Here is a 16,629-nt window from a genome sequence, read left to right on the forward strand (position 1 = left end):
AAAAATTTGTGTTATCTTTTATCGTCTGGCCCAGTGAGAATTGTCGTACGAATAATCTTTTTAAGGAATTTTGTGTCATCATTTTTCGTCTGGTTCTGGGAGAAATATCGTATGATTTTATGTCTTTTGTCATGCAAAATTTTTGGTTTGTCGTATAAGCTTGTCTAAATTGTCATTCGGGGTTGTGTAATCAGTCGTACGAATTTATGTCTCTATCTATCCAAAACTGTCTTCTTGCATGTTTTTTTCAGATCTGTCATATTTGCTTGGTCAGTTTACAGTGAGCATAAACACCCGTTATCTGTCATTATGTGCTTGGATTGTCTTCTTGGTTTGCTTGTTCAAGTTATCATCTGTCAAATCAGACTCTAGAAATAGACACCTCAAGATTTTCAAGTATTCACCTTCAACAAGTTCAAGATCTAAACATCTCAAAGTGCATCATCACTCTCTTTGATAAAATGATCACTCAAAACATAGTTTCTCCTTAGGATCTATCATCCTCTATCACGAAACTACAACGTTTGGTCAGGACAATCTTGTCCCACATCACAGGATATATCATTCCTATTGGACTTGGTTTTTATCAAATCATCATCATTGCACTCCAAAACCAAAGATCGAAAAACTTGCAAACTTTTAAACACTTGAATCATCTTTTTGTGTCATATCACTTTATCACATTTACATTGACAGTTGATCACTTATCAAAATAACTTTTGGACAATAGAATCCTAGCACAATATCTAACACACTTGTATGCCCGTTTTAACTAGGGCTCAAAGACGAAAGATCATAGAGACAGAAATAGAAACATTTGAAATAACTGAAGATTATAGAACCATGGAACACGAAGATGAAATACAAGTTGAAGAAGAAATAACAGAACAAAATGTCAAAGACATCAGAAAAGATCCTCAATTCGATAAATTTATGCAAAAATTATTGGAGGGAGAAAAAGAAAAATATTTCCTAATGTTAGCAAAATCTGGTGCTACACTCCCCCAAGATTTTGATGTGAACAAATTGACACAAAAGAGAAGTGACCCTCCCCCTAATAATGAACAATATGAGGATATTTTTGGTCTCAAAATGAATGACACGTCAATTCTTAGTAACACCAGAACCAATGAGGAAACTTACATTCCCAAAAGAGATGACGTAGAAATTCTAAATAACATTCAATCAAATGAAGATACAAGAAGGGGTAGAGATGACACAAGAAGAGACCAAGATCCTCCTAGAATGCAAAATCATAGTTATGCAAGAATAAATCATGTTGATAATCCTATCACAACTCTCACACAACAAATACAAACACTGCAAACACAAATTCAAGATATGTAGAGAGGAAATGTTAGAATATACTCACTTTAAGAAATATGTCCTTATCCATTCGACAAAAATCTAAACATGATACCATTTCCTATAGGTTGTGAAACTCCTAGATATGAAAAATATGATGGAAGCACTGACCCTCAAGATCATATACGAGAATTTTGCACAACGAGCATGGAGTTTACACATTAGGATACCTACTTGATGAGATTATTTCTAAAAAGCTTAACTGGACTAGCTATGGAATGGTTCTCCAAACTTACACTTGGAATCAGATCATTCTCAGAATTAGTGGATAATTTTGTTTCACAATACTCTTACAACATACAACATGAAGTAACAATGCTAGACCTATGTAATGCCAAACAAAAGAGTGGAGAACCTTTCATGACATTTTTACAGCGATGGAGACAATTAGCTTCACGATATCCTCGAACAGTACCAGAGTATGAAAAAATGGACATATTCATCGACAACCTAAATGATCAAATGAGTTATCATCTAAAAATGCAAGGAAATCAAAGTTTCAAAAAGATGATTGATAATGGAATCAGAATGGAGGAAGCCATGATAAAGAAAGGTGAGTTGAAAATATACAAAGAAGGAGTTCACCCTCCTAACAACACTGACAACAATCAAAATGATAAGCCCAAGTTTTGGAATAGAAATCGTAATGTCATCAATGATGGAATAGTGGATAACAACAATGTGAAACCAAAGAAACTGATTTTTAATTTATCCAATCACTCAGCAGCGGCTCAGCAAAACAACTATCACCAAAAAGCAACTATCAAAAATTTCTTTCGAAGGCAATTTACAAACATTGGTGAACCCCTTGGGTCAACACTAAAGATACTTCTTGCAAACAAATTGATTACTTTACCAGAAGAAAGGAACTATGAACCTCAAGTAAAACCCCCTTGGTGGAATGATAACCATTATTGTGATTTCCATCGAAACAAGGGACATCACACAGATAATTGTTAGCGGTTGAAACATGTCATCCAAGATTTGATTGATAATAAAGTAATAACTGCGGATGGACATACAACAAACGAATCTCATACAACTTTTAAAACACCACTTCCAAACTATGATAAGGGTGAATCATCAACAACAAATAATGGTAAGGGTAAAGCGAAGGTAAACTATGCTCATACATATGATAATGTGGTAAATGTGATTGTAGTTAAAGAAGAGAAAAATCAAGAACCTACTCATGCTATCAAAAGAAGCAAAGATAAAGTTGTTTTGCCATGTCCTACAACAAACATCCCATCCACTACAAAACAATATAATCTAGTGGAGAAATTGTAGAAAACACTTGCACAAATATCCATCTTAGAACTTTTAAAGCTTTCACCTGCACACAAAGAAATTCTAGAAAGAGCATTAGTCGATACAATAGTGTCTAAAGATCTGGATATAGATAAATTCCAAACCATGGTGGGACACCTCATGACCCCTCACTTCTTATCATTCACCGAAGAAGATGACATGTCCTTGCAACATCCTCATAATGCTCCCTTACATATAGAAGTCATCATTCATAAGACGCAAGTTAAATGTGTTCTAATAGATGGAGGAGCTGGCTTAAACATTTTCTCTTTGAGTCTAGTCCATGCTCTAGGTTATTCAAAAGATGCAGTTGATCCCCGGAAAAAGATCACCATAAAAGCCTATGATGAAGAAGAGTGTTCCTCTAAAGGAATTGTGATGTTACCCATAAGAGTAGGACCTTTATAGAAAGACACAACACGTCAAGTTCTAGATTTGGAATTATCATACAACATACTCCTGGGAAGACCTTGGACACATGACATACAAGTTGTTCCATCAACATATCATCAGTGCCTAAAGTTTCCCTACAATGGGCAGGAAATCACGATCTTAGCAGATTCAAATCCATTTCAATATTGTAGTAATCTCAAACTAGCTCAAGAAGTCATTGTTCCTCACAATAGGGAGGCATCATCTTCAAACACACAATCTAAATAAAAATCATTTGCCTCAATTTTGTCAAGTATGGAAAACAAATGCAACTAAGAGATCGAGGGAATGGAGAATATTCAATATCACAATTATCACTTTCTCCTAAATCCTTTGGAAAACCATCAAACTCTAAACAACAACCAATTGTGAAACATCTTCCAATATTTGATGGAGCATTTGTTAGTGTTGGGACCTTATTAGAGGAAACAAAAGACAAAGATGTTCGATAGTGGCTATACAAGGATGAAGAAGTTCAACAAAAGATCAACAATGTCCGCATACCTACAGAAAAGTATGGAAAAGGATTTAACATTCTCAGAAAAATGGGATACACTAGAACAAGTCCTATAGGGAAAATAAAAGAAGGTATATCAGAACCTATCCAACCTTACACTCAATAGGCTATAGACAAAACAGGCTTAGGATATGGACAAGTTACTTTACCGAAAGACACATCTTTTAGCCAACAACAACAAGAATATGAAAACAGACAAGAACAACTGAAAATTGAAAGAGAAGAAACACTAGCTAAGTAACAAGCACAAGCAAAAATGAAATTGGAAAAGAAGTAAGCTTCAAATCAATAGGAAAAACAAACTAAAAGAACCTCCCAAACAAACTTAAATCTCAATCAAAACAAGCATGAACCTGGTACTAATCAAGGAGAGCTCATAGCAAGGTTGACAAAACTCAATCTCAGTCCTGAAGAGGTTGAATATGAAAGAAGAAAAGATATAGCAACAAAAGCTGAAGAAACAAATCAAACACTATATGAACAAATCAGTAGATTGCAAGCTGCAAGTGATACAAATTCTAATGAATGGGAATGGGATTCCTATCACTCTAAAGAATCAGTTGAAGAAAATTGCTTTGAAGAAGATGTAGGAGTCAATGTAGTTCACATGTATGCAGGGCAAACATTAGGAACTAGTTCACTTGAATTAGAATCACATTCGGCTGACTTGGACTTAATTGAGGACGATCAGGAGCTTCTTGTGCGAGGTCATTCTGATGAGAGTACCATTCTAGACATCAACATACATATAAAAAAATTGGATACATCCATCATGACCCTTGATACTCTCAAAACATCTCAACCTGAGGACCCCATACCTCTAATCCATCCTAAACTTATTGATTGGGAAAATAAAGGACATACTGTAATTGATACCTTTCCTAATGACCATGCCGTATCCGTATATCTTAATGCAATCGAACCTGCAATAAATTTCACTAGGAATTTCAGCAACGCATCTTCCAATCAAGTGGGTGCCAAATCTCCTAGTTGCAAAAAGGAAAATAAAGAAAACAATATCAAGTCTAATGCTGAAAACCATTTCCTGGCAACATTAGATCGGGAAAAAGTAAAAAGAAAGGATGCATCTAATGGTGAAAACCTCCTCGAGGTGCCAGAAGATGGGAGATTTGACACTTTACCTGCACAGTATGAAGAAAGGTCATCCATTTTGATTGAACCAATAGAGGCAGTTAACATTGGGACAATAGAGAAACCAAAGATCCTACATCCAACAACTTCTCTGTCAGAAGAAGAAACGCAACAATATATGGAATTCTTCAAACGAAGGCAAATCAATTTTGCCTGGTCATATGCAGACATGTTGGGGTTAGATCCAGAGCTTATTATGCATCACTTAAATGTTAGTCTAGGAACCAAACTAGTTAAACAGAAATTAAGGAAAATGCATCCGCATATTGCTCTTCTAGTCAAAGTAGAACTAAAGAAATTATTGGATGTCGGATTCATCAAACCTGTAGCATATCCTCAATGGGTATCCAACATCGTTCCTATTTCTAAACCAGATAAAAGTATCAGAATATGCACAGACTTCAAAGATCTTAATAATGCATGTCCAAAGGATGACTTTCCTTTGCCTAACATTGACATCATTGTAGATTTAACTGCTGGACACTCCATGTTCTCTCTAATGGATGGTTTCTCCGGATATAATCAGATTAAAATAGCACCTGAAGATCAAGAAAATACAACTTTCACATGTCTATGGGGTACTTTCTGTTGGAACGTCATGCCTTTTGGATTAAAAAACGCAAGTGCTATATATCAGAGAGCTATGACAATGATATTCCATGACATGATGCATACATTCATGGAAGACTATGTGGATGAAATCTTGGCAAAATCATACAACAAAGAAGACCATATAGGAATACTCAAAAAGATCTTTGACAGGTTAGAACAGTATAAGCTACAACTTAATCCTAAGAAATGTGCCTTTGGTGTCACTTTAGGCAAGCTATTGGGATACATTGTTTCAGCTAGAGGTATCGAAGTAGATCTAGCTAAGGTCAAAGCAATCATGGAAATGGCATCTCCCAAGAATATAAGTTAACTCAGATCACTCTAAGGAAGACTCCAGTCAATCAAAAGTTTTGTTGCTCAACTGGCAGATAAATGTCAACCATTTACTCATCTATTACAAAAAAATGTTCATTTCAAGTGAAACCATCAATGTGAGGACACATTCAACAAGATCAAGGCATATCTCATGCAACCACTAGTCCTAATGTCGCCAATTCCAGGAAAGCCATTGTTACTCTATGCATCAACCACTGAAGTATCATTAGGGGTTTTGCTCGCACAATAGGATAATGAAGAAAAATAACGAGTCATCTACTATATCAGCAGGACACTAGTGGGATATGAGATCAACTATTCACCAACAAAAAAAGCATGCTTGGTGGTAGTTTTTGCTTCTAAAAAATTAAGACACTATCTACTATCTCACTCCATCAAGTTGATAGCTAAAATTGATCTGTTGAAGTATTTACTCAGCAAGGCAACATTAACAGGACGACTAGCAAAATGGATCATGATTCTAAATGAGTTTGATATTGAGTATGTTGACAGAAAAGCTATAAAGGGACAAGTTATTGTAGACCAACTAGCTGAGGCACTGCTTCAGGATAATCGTCCTTTGCAGATTGAATTTCCCGATGCTGATATCCTAACAGTCACCACAAAAACATGGCAATTATAGTTTGATGGTTCATATACACAACATGGATCAGTAGTAGGTATTCTATTCATCACATGACAAGGTCATACAATCATAAAAGCATACAAATTACTCTTTCCATGCACCAACAATACAACAAAATATGAAGCTTTGGTTACAAGTATCAAAATGGCTATAGAATGGAACATTACACAACTTCAAGTCTTTGGAGATTCTCAGCTCGTCATCAATCAAATTAATGACGATATCAAACAAAGGACGAAAAGTTAATGCCTTATAAAAAGATGGTTGATGATATAAAGAAATACTTTGTAGAAATAACTTTTCAACAGATTCCAAGGAATGACAACAAAGAAGCAGATGCCATGGCAACACTTGCTTCTCTACTTCAGATACAGGAAAATCAACATCGTTATGAATTCGTGGTGGAGAGTTGTTTTACCTTGCTCATAATTGTCTTGATTCCCAAACTATCGGTCACCTTGTTGGGCATGATTCCTCTTGTTATGGCCAAACTTACACATCCCTGAAAGATAACACCCTACCTCCTGACTTATCAAAAAACCAAAAGAGAAACTTTATTCACCAATCCTCCCATTATACTCTCGTCGAGGATACCCTATTTAAACGAGGTCTAGACAATACTCTTTTAAGATGTCTCGAACAAGAAGAATCTAAGAAGGCCTTACATGAAGTCCATAATGACATTTGCCGCACTCATTCAGGTGGTCTTACCCTTTCGAAAAAACTCATACATTTGGGCTATTATTGATCAACTATGGAATGAGATTCTTTTCAGATAGCTAGAACATGAAAACAATGTCAGATCCATGGGAGTTTGATTCATGCACCAGCGCAAGAACTTCATACTTTGGCAACATCTTGGCCTTTTTGTCAATGGGGTCTTGATCTAGTAGGAAAGATAAATCCTTCTTCATCTAATGGTCACAAATTCATCCTGGTAGCTACTTAATATTTCACAAAATAGATTGAGGCAGTACCTCTCACAAATATCACAGGAAAACAAATTGCAGCATTTATCTTGAACTACATCATTTGTCATTATGGAATACCCATGACCATTATCACTGATAATGGGCGATTGTTCAAGAATCAGGATGTATAAGAGCTATGTGAGAAATTCAAAACCCAACACAGATTTTCCACACCCTACTATCCACAAGGGAATGGGCAAGCAAAAGTATCAAACAAAACTATTTTGAAAATCCTCAAAAAGATAGTGAATGATGCTGGAAGAGATTGGCATATTCAATTGAACCCTGCTCTATGGGCCTACCATACTAGTATCCACACACCAACAGGTGCCACACCTTTCTCTCTTGTTTATGGATCAGAAGCAATACTGCCAAATAAGTAGAGATACCTTCTCTACGAGTATCATTAAAAGGTCTTATCCCAGATGAAGAACAATGAGTATCTAGATTGCAGTAGTTAGAATTGATCCATGAACGAAGACAAAATGTCTTTGATCATTTAAAGGTATATCAGCAAAGAATGTGTTAGAGTTATAATCCCAGGGTGAAACCACAAATCCTTCAAGTTGGGGAACTAGTACCAAAGGAAAATCCACACAACCAAGCAGATCGAGAAAAGAAAGGAAAATTCGAACCAAACTGGTTAGGTCCGTTTGTGGTCACAATAGTATTTGGGTCAGAAGCATATCAACTATCAACACATGATGAAGATCAACTTGAAGAACCCATCAATAGCATGCATCTGAAGAACTTTTATGTTTGAAAAAGAAGAAAAATCCAAAAACAGTGAAAAAGCAGAAAAATCCAAAAACAATGAAAAAGCAGAAAAATCCAAAAACAGTGAAAAAGCAGAAAAATCCAAAAACAATGAAAAAGCAGAAAAATCCAAAAATAGTGAAAAAGCAAAAAAATCCAAAAATAGTGAAACAGTAGAAAAATCCAAAAAAAAAGTGAAAAAGCAGAAAATCCAAAAAAGTGAAAAAGCAAAAAATCTAAAAAAATCAAATATAAAAAAAGTTTAAAAATGCAATAAAAGCAGATGGTGAAAACCTGGCCAAACAGGTGCTATTTGTCCGTTAGCTCTTCCATCTACTAGTTCATGCATCCTTCCGCTTGCATTCATTCAACGTTGTTCATATCCATAATAAAGCCTTGTACATACACAGGCATCCCGGGTGGCTTCTCACCATGGTTTGGATAATCGGGTATATCATACTGAATTTGTTTCTAGGCTTGGGGCAAGATCCTACACCTAGCTAGGGTAAATTTTTTGATCATTTGAGCTAAATCAAACAGGAAGAGCAACAATTAGGTAACTCTTATCAAGCAAACACTAAGACACATCCAACGTTGAACACGAGATCAAACTGTCAACCATTAAACTATCACATGTCAGTCTAAGAACACGACACACTTTGCAATGGATGATATCTTCTGGATAATGATTTTAACATGATTGTTCAACTTTTCTATCTTTATTTTCCCTATCATGATTTCTGAGTAACTCCAGGATGTCTCTAACTAGAGTTACAAGGAAGGAAGATGATATTTTTCTTGTCTGCTATCTGTAAATTAATCATTAATATGTGCAAATTTGTCTCATGTCATGATCATCAGAGTATCATCGAACACATTTTTTATTTGCGTATTGAAATGGTTAATATTACCTGTTTTACGCAAGCAACACTCAGTTCATCTAGGTTCAATTATACCTTGATGCTTGTGCTAACTTGCCATATCAAAATCCAAGAAAGTCGTGCTCAGGTCATCATGGTTTAATTATACCATTGATATTTGCACTTACTTCCCACATGTTAAAAAGATCAATGATGACAAAATGCAATAACCCACTGACTGGTCCGATCGTAGCTTTGCATTTAGCTGGCATTTTATTCTTGCATGGGATCTGCATGCTCATTTTATCCAAGGTTAAAATTCTTGCAGGAATCATCAAGGTATCATCATAAGTGTATACACAATCAGACTGATGACTCATCTCTCTCCAGATATTATCAACCCCACGAAAATCTTATGCTACCCTCTCAACAGAACCAACAACAACATATCTAATCTTCCTCCAATTTGATATCAATAAACTGGCAGTTCTTTATCCAATCAACCTTATCAATTATATAAATCGATCGCATCTAAATCAGTTCTATCATGTATTATACAAGATGTATCTTTCCTGGAATCAGATGTTCTGATCACGTCTTATACAGGATATATCATTCCGAAAACTAGATGCTTTGATCATCTTTGTCTTATACAGGAGGTGTCATTCCTGAAACCAGACTGAATCTCGATCTTACCAATCTAATCAATTAAGCTTTATCAATAATCAAAAACCACATCACCGTGATCATAGAACTCGCATTTTCATCAACCACAGTTGCAGAAATCAAGTCATTTCTAATCGGGATATCAATTTCGCAAAGATCCAAAAACTCCAAAGGTCAATTATCTCAATTGATCTCCCAAGGGGGCATCATCGTATCACAATTTATCAATCAATAGCTAGGGCATCCTATCGAACCAATATCATCATCAAAATGAGATTATTCTTTGAATCAACGTGTCATCACACCTCGCTTCAAAGAGGGGCAAAATGTATACACCTAAAAATGGTCTAAAGATAATTAATTAAATAAGCAATTATTTAATTAATCCCCCTTCCTAATTTAATTGAATTCATTAGGCAATTTGATTAAATTCTCCCTTTCATCTACTTATTAATAAATCTAAGGATTTATTTAATAGGTTCATTTCCATGGTCCCCTTTGATTAATTAATTCAAATTAATTAATCTTCCCTCCATTTCAATCAATTCGTCTAATCCCCTAATTAATTAAAACAAATCAATTTATGAGTTGTTGAGAATTAATTAGTCTTTTCCTATTATTTGAATTTTTAAATTCAAATTACCCACATGCCTCCTAACTTCTAACCACCTAACCTAATCATACCTCTAACCTAACCCATTCCACCTAACCTGGGGTTTAACCAACCCTATCCTATCTTTCACATTCTAACCTTCTTATCCTAACCTCCTATGGTGTGGATATTTTCTTCTTGAGACACATGGCACTTTGGCCACATGTCTCCTCTCTTGGACACTTGCCCTTTTATGAGAAAAGCTCCTTGACACTTGTCACCACAAAGATGACAAGTGTCTCTTCCTCCAACCTCTTCTCCAACCTCCTCCAATTTCACCCTTGATATCTTCAGACTCAATCTTGACCGTTGATCCTACCACCTCACCCCTGGCCTTGGAAATCCTATAAATAGCCCCCATTTCGGAGCAATAAGGATCCCATCTCATTTCATCTTATGCATTGGTATTATAGGCAGATCCCATCTCATTATCAATTTAGGCATTGTTACTATAGGCATATCATTTGAGCATTGTTGCTATAGGCCATTGCATCTTAGATTTAGCTTAATTTGATCATTTTCTAACATAATTGTTGAATCATGTAGCTTAATCAATCTCTTTTTCTAGCTTAATTGCATCATCATCATAGCTTAATCATGCATGTCATTAGCTTAATTAGTCTCTTGGATCAACCTAGCATAATCAATCTCATCTTTTCATATCATTATCATTTCAAATCCTTCGTCTAGGTGTAGTCAAGTCACTGGGATTGCTTATCCAGATCTGAGAGCAAATCCATACTCGCATCTCTTAGGAGGCGATAGGTCTCTTTGTCATGGTTCATCTTTGTTTGCTTATTATTTGCTAACCATGCTTGTAATGATCTTTGAGTGTTTGTGTTGCAGTTGCAGGAATCACACTTCATAGGCACGACACACACACACACACACACACACACACACACACACACACACACACACATATATATATGAATATGTCTGTATATATATGCATAAAAGCATGCATAATTATTAACAATTGTTCTACCTCAAGATATGATTAAATGGTGGAAACAAAAGAGAAGTAAAGGCTATAAATATAGATAGTAAGCTATATAAATATATATATTATATCTTGATAAACACAATGTGAGAAGTAGCAAGCCAAAGATCGAAGGAAGGGGAAGCTAAAACTATGAACTAATGTCTATACATGTATATGTAAGAGTACATACATATGTGAATCTATTAACTGATAGATCTCTGAGTGCAAAGACATAGGGAGCAAGGCGGCGAGGGAGAAAAGAAATCTAGTGATGCTACATACACGAATTAAACTGGCCATGAGGACATTATGCTTGAACCACTGAGGAAGAACCCCACAATCTAGCAGGCGAATTAACCAACACCTACTCTTTCCTCCCAAATATCATCAGCTCTTTGGTTAGCCAAGGAATTTGCTATCAAATTCCCTTCCCTATAGATGTGGTTAACTGTGGAGTACTTAAATTGTTTTAAAAGCTTCGAGGCTCTTAAAACTAGGTTGTTCATTCTCCAGTTCAGGGTCTTGCCTAATCTTAGAATATTGATTGTTACTACAGAGTCCCCTTCAATTTCCAACTTCTTGATACCTAAGTCTATATAGAGTAAGAGACCTTCGGTAAGTGACTTTAATTCTGCCTCATTATTAGAGGAGATCCATATAGGTTTTGAGAATCTTGCTACAACTGATCCATCCCACAAATGAATCACACCCCCTATCCCTACAATACCTCGGTTGCCTCTTGAGGCCCCTTCAAAGTTGAGTTTAAACCACCCTTTGGTTGGAGGACACCACTTGCAAATTTTCCTAAGATTTGCAGCTTTGTTCCCTCCTAAACCATAAAAGGGGGGGATGATGAGACCTCTCCAATTTTTCCTAATTTTCTCATCCATTGGAGTGAACGGAAAATTATTGAAGTTTTCACTATTTAATTTGCAGTTAGCGACTTCAATTATAGAGGCCTCAATTTTTTTCCAAAGCTGTTTGGATGGCATAGACATATCCTTAAAGATTCTCCTATTCCTCTCCTTCCATATTTACCATAAGAGGATCGATGGGGAAATAATCCATAGTAAACCATAAAGAATTGATCTAAGATAAGTTGGCCATCCTAACAAGAGTTCCATTAGAAGGTTGGGTAGAGATGTGAAGCAATTTAATTTGTTGATCAACTTCATCCAAAATGCATTATGAAATTGCAATTAAGTAATAGATGACCAACCGTTTCTTCTGCACTAAGGCATAGGGGACACCTGCTAGGACCAAGATAACCTAACTTCTTAAACCAATCCATAGTCAGAATTCTCTTTTGCATTGCTGCCCACAAGAAAAGCCCTACTTTTGGAAGGCGTAGTTTCTCCCAGCATAAGGAAATAGGTAGCTCTGTTTTGTTGGGGTAGAGTCTGTTAGAAAAGAAATTATACCCATCCTTGACCTTGTATTCTCCTGATGGGGAATTGGATCAAATGAGGGCATCTGATTTTTTACCGAGCGTGATCTTTCTTTGGTCCAAAATCTCCTTGTTTAATAAATTCCTCTTTTTGTAATCCCAATTCAGTTAAAGATTTCCACCTCCAGCCTAGTGCAGGGTCCCCAAGATGACTAACAATGTAGTCAGCCACAATTCTACCAACCTTTGTCTCCAATGTATCTTTCAATATCTGATCATTCAAAACCTTATATATTGGTGGATAACCACCCCATGAATCTTCCCAAAATAAGGCTCGGTCCCCTTTCACAACATTCCATGAAAGTTCTAGGGTAAAAAATTCCCTGCAACTGACTAGGAAATTCCAAATTCTTGAACCTTTAGGCAGGTTCAGAGTTCTAAAAATGCTAGTAGGATCCTTAGAGTCTAGATATTTGCTTGACAAAATTCTCACCCATTTCCTATGGGGTTCCTTATACATAATTCAAATTAATTTGGCCCCTAAAGCCTTATTTTGGAAAGCCTGATTTTTGAGCCCTAATATACCGCTGACAACCATTTACCTTTCCAGTTTTGGAGTTTTTGGTCTAGCTTGGATAAGATGTGTCCCCATAGGTTGGAATATCTTTGCCCCTTATCCATTGGGAGACCTAAATATTTGCAAGGTAAAGACCCTAGTTGAAATACTAACACTTTGGCAATGGCTCTCTCTATTCTAGCATCTGTGTTAAAAAAGAGCAGATTTGATTTCTCCTTGTTGACCACTTGCTCGGACGCTCTATAGAACCAATCTAGAATGAGCTTGAAGTTCCTGGCTTCTACCAAGCTGCTATCCCCAAATAGTAGGGTATCATTAGCGAATTGTTGATGGGTAACAACAAGAAGGTTGCTGGTGACTTTTATCCTTGAGATTTTACCCAACTCCTGAGCTTTTTGAATGGTTCTTCCTAAGGCCTCCGCCATGATGATAAAGAGGAAGGGCGATAATGGATCCCCTTGTCTCAGACCTGGTGAGATTTCAAAGAAGCCTTCAGGAGCTTCATTAACTAAAACCGAGACCTTGGGACTTAAGGTACACTCAAAAATTAAATTGATCCATGCTCTACTAAAACCAAAAGCCTCTAAGAATTTACATAGGAATCTCCAATTTACCATGTCGTATGCTTTCCTCATATCTAATTTCATAAGCATATAGGCCTAGTGATTGTGTTGGATAGAGTGGATAGCCTCCTGAGCAATGATGACTCCATAAAAAATGGATCTGCCTGGAACACAACCAACTTGCTCCTCCGATATGAAATTTGATAGCAAGGGTTTAAGTTGGTTGGCTAGTGCCTTTGAGAAAACCTTATATATAGTATTGCAGAGTGATATGGGTCTAAGATCACTTATATTGTCCTCATTCTCCTTTTTGGGAATTAGAACTAAGAAGGTGTTATTTATTTCTTTAAGGAATCTTCTTGAGCATCTTTCCCCCTCTAGGGCTTCTACCAACTCATCACCTATGAAGTGCCAACAAGCTTGAAAGAAGCATGCAGGAAATCCATCTGGGTCAGGGGCCTTATTCAGATGGAGCTGAAATAAGGCCTCCTCTATTTCCTATTTGGTGAATTTTTGGTTTAAAAGGTTGTTTTGGTTGTCATTAATAATTTTGGGGATGTTATTAAGCATGATGGGTTGAGCTATTAGATCAGAGATCATCTCTTTTCTAAGTAGTATTTGAAGGAAGGATACCACTTCTGCTACAATATCCCTTGGATCATTTAAGATAACCCTAGATTCACCCCTAATATAGGTGATATTGTTAATCCTATTTTTGAACTTTGCAAAAGCATGAAAAAAATTGGTATTTTGATCTCCTTTAGAAATCCATGTTGCTCTGGATTTCTGTCTCCAGAAGATTTCCTCCTTAGTCAAGATATCTTCATATTTTAGGAGTAACTCCTTTTCTTTTAAGAAGCTATCTTGATCCATTCCTTCTCTAATGATTTTACCATTTAGAAGGCCCAAGTCAGATTCTATATCCTTCTTAGAGGAAAAAATATCGCCAAACATGTCCTTATTCCATTGAAGAAGTTGCCTCTTAATATATTTAATTTTGGTAACAAAACAATAGAGTTTTGATCCCAAGGCATCCACCTCTTTCCACCATTTTTCTACATTCTCCAGAAAAGATTCATTTTTCATCCATATTTTTTCAAATTTGAAAGGGCATCTCTTAGGTTTTAAGTCCTCCTCAATGGTTAATTGCACTGGGAAATGATCCGAGCCTGAAATGGGGAGAATGGAAGCCTTAAGAAGATAATGAAAATCCAGGATATTACCTTTGAAGAGGAACCTATCCAACCTCTCCACAATATTGTTGAACCCCTGTCTTCTATTATTCCAGGTGAAGGAGCCATTATCAGTATTGATGTCTATCATATTGTGATAATTGATCTAGTTCCTAAAATCTATTAGAGCTTGGGGTTCTCTCCTTAGTCCCCCCAATTTTTCAGAAAGGCCAACTATGGCATTGAAGCCCCCCCATAAAATATATTTTCACTCTAGGTGCGATGCTAATAGTCGACCTATTTCATTCCATACTATTATCTTCTCAGGTATGGGGCCATAGATATTGAAGAGGGTGAAGTACAAATTACAACTAAGATGTTTGACGTGGAAGCACATCCAAAACTTATTGCTTGTGATATTATTAATTGAAATCATTCTTGGATCCCAAATGATACCTAGACCCCCAAAGGCTCCCTCCGCTAGAATCACTTCCCAATCTAGATAGCCTAATCTTCTACATAAATTTTCAATCTCAGTTTGGTTCAGCTTGGTCTCCTGAACTAAAGTTAATTCTTCTTTTGAGGTAAGCATGCATCGCTTAAGAATGTGTTGCTTGTTAGGGGCATTCAAGCCCCTAACATTCCATGCAATGATCTTTATGGTTGAGTGGGAAGGTACTTCCCCTTCCTTGCATTCAGAATCGATGTTATTTTGGCCTGTCCTATTGCTTCTCCATCAATATTTCTAAGCTCAATTATAGATTTCCTTCCTCTCTTTTTCAAGGATGAACCACAATTTGGTTTATTATTGCCTCCTAAACAATTACCTAACCCCATCTCACTTCCTCCTTTGGTCCCTTCGTCACCATCTAATGATTGTTCTCCTTCCCGATTTGCCTCTCCAACAACCTCTTCCAAAACCGTGAATTGTTCAAAGGGGGAATCGGTCCCTAAACCAATATCATCAATCTCATCCAGATCTGGGCAATTAGCTACATTCTAATCTAGGGCTACTTGTTGATCCAATAACTCTAGTTGCTCTTGCACATCCGCTTTGAATTCCTCTACTTCTAACAATAATTTTTGTAATTCCGATATGTTGTTAGAGACCAAATGCTTGTCATCCCTATTCTTAGGGGAGCTAATGCTTCAACTAATGCTACAGGTCCCCAAAGTGCTATTTACATGGCATAAATTCTCACCTACTGTGGGAAATATTGTAATTGGCGATGAAATGGGAATGTCAATTGGGCACATTGAGGAATTCTTACTTTTGTGGGGGCACATTGGATCCTTACTCTTGAGGTGAGACTTGACACGACTCCAATTTTCCCTATTTGCCATTGAAGTAATCCTAGAAGACGACTGCCGTCCATCAAGTTTCAAGTGTGATACCCCTTTTGTCGAATTTGATTTTTTCCTACTAGCTGAGTTGGAGGCAGAGTTGTTACTATCAAAGATCTACTCACTGCCATGGGGGTTTTGAATGAAGATATTAAAGGTGTTAATTTCACCCTCATAAAGTGAGGGAGATATACACCAACTGCCCTTCTTAGTTTATAACTCAATAGGATTCAAATTAGGGGTTTCAAAATCAAATTGTATAAGGAGTTTTATATCTTTTTCCAAATCCTTATACAAACTTCTACTCCTAAAAAAAATCCTAACTATGATCCTATGAAATCCATGA

The sequence above is a fragment of the Cryptomeria japonica genome, chromosome 7, assembly GCF_030272615.1.
Source record: "Cryptomeria japonica chromosome 7, Sugi_1.0, whole genome shotgun sequence".
Classification (NCBI taxonomy): domain Eukaryota; kingdom Viridiplantae; phylum Streptophyta; class Pinopsida; order Cupressales; family Cupressaceae; genus Cryptomeria; species Cryptomeria japonica.